Raw genomic sequence first — 2,120 nt, 5'->3', positions numbered from 1 at the left:
CCCAGGTTATGAAGGAGTTTTTCGGTGCGAGGAATTCACCAACACACGACAATGCAAGTGCAAGAAGGAGAGTTTATTTGCTAGCTCGAGTTCGGGTCCCTGCTCTCACCAGTTCAGTGGCTTGAACAAAAGACCTCGTGCTCTTTTACTATCACACATTTATAGAAAAAAATATAGGGTGGAGTAGATAATTGGGTTTTAGGACAGGGGTTTGGGCAGTTGGGGGGCAGGTTGGAATCCCCAGGCTTCAAAGGTGAGTGAGAGATTTTTTTGGGGGACGGGCAGATCTCTTTGATATGTGCAAAATTCGTGGGGAGGTGAGAGCTGTCGGAGCTTTCAAAGGTGGGTGAGAGACTTTTCGGGGCCAGGGAGATCTCTGATAAAAAATTCTGAGGCATGGGACGTGTTAATCTCCATACTAAAGGCTTCTGGTTAAAGATTTCTCAGGCCTCACAAGACGTTTCAGCAAACAGACGCTGTGCTGGAGGCACTCACTCGGTTGGGCCAAGAAATTTAGAAGACAGCTACCTGACCAGCTGACTGGAAAAAATCCATATTTGTGTCCATTCCAAAGAAAAGTGATCCCACAGAATGTGGAAATTATCAAATTATATCATTAATATCACATGTAAGTAAAATATTACTGAAGTTAATTCAAAAATGGCTGCAGCAGTATATTGACAGAGAACTTCCAGAAATGCAAGCTGGATTCAGAAGAGGACATGGAATGAGGGATATCTGGACTGATGTCAGATGGATCTTGGCTCAAAGCAAAGAATACCAGGAAGATATTTACTTGTTTTTTATTGACTAAGGAAGGTTGGGCATTCCTACTTCCATAGTGATACTGCCTTGGAAACCCAAGGAGGGGTCGCTATGAGTCGGAGCCGACTCGATGGCAAACAACAACAACAACAACAACATGCAAAAGCATGATTGTGTGGATCATAACAAATTTTGAATGGCATTGAGAACAATGGGGATTCCAGAAAACTTAATTGTACTCACAGAACCTGTACATAGACCAGGAGGCTGTCATTCGAATAGAACAAGGGGATACTGCATGGCTTAAAATCATGAAAAGAGTTGCTTTAAGGTTGTATCTTTTCATCATACTTATTCAGTTTGTGTGCTGAGCAAATAATTTGAGAAGCTGGACTATATGAAGAAGAATGTGGCATCAGGATTAGAGGAAGGCTTATTAATAACTTGCAATACTCAGGTGACACAATTTTGCTTCCTGAAAGTGATGACTTGAAGCACTTAGTGGTGAAGATTGTAGACTACATTCTTTAGTATGGATTATACCTCAATATAAAGGAAACAAAAATCCTCACAACCAGAGCAATAAGCAGCATAACGAAAGATGGGGAAATGATTAAAGTGGCCAAAGACTTTGTATTATTTCGTTGTACAGTCAACACCAAAGGAGGCAACAGTCAAGACATCCAAAGAATATTTCCTTGGGCAAATCTGCTGCAAAAGACCTCTTTCAAGTGCTGAAGAGCAAATATATCTCCTTGAAGACAAAGGTGAGCCTAACCCAAGCCATGGTATTTTCAATCACCTCTTATGCATGTGAGAGCTATGCAATGAATAAAGAAGACCAAGGAAGAGCTGATGCTTTTGAGTTGTGGTATTGGAGAAGAATGCTGAGAGTACCATGGACTGCTAAAAGAACTAACTGATATATCCTGGAAATAGTGCAGCCAGAATGCTCCTTGGAAGTGAGAATGGCTAAACTTGATCTCACCTACTTTGGTTATGTAGGAAGGAACCATTCCCTGGAGAATGATATCATGCTTGGTAACGTGGATAGTCAATGAAAAAAGGGAAGGCCCTCATCAAAATGGATCAACACATTGGCTGCAATGAGACTCAGGTATAGAAGGATTGTGAGGCTGGCACAGGACTGGGTAGTGTTTTGTTCTGTTGTACATAAGGTCGTTATGTGTTGGAGAGGACTCAATGGCACTTAAAAACAATAACAACAACTCTCCATTCAGGGGCAAGTTTCAGATCTCTTCTGACATCCATTTTGGTCTTTTCTCCCTTTCCTGTCTTTTTAATGATCTTATGCTTTCTTCATGGATGATGGTCTTGATGTCATCCCACAATTC

The sequence above is a fragment of the Orycteropus afer genome, unplaced genomic scaffold, assembly GCF_000298275.1.
Source record: "Orycteropus afer afer isolate SDZICR_OR568_19922 unplaced genomic scaffold, OryAfe1.0 scaffold00279, whole genome shotgun sequence".
Classification (NCBI taxonomy): Eukaryota; Metazoa; Chordata; class Mammalia; order Tubulidentata; family Orycteropodidae; genus Orycteropus; species Orycteropus afer.
This window is presented reverse-complemented; position numbering follows the sequence as displayed.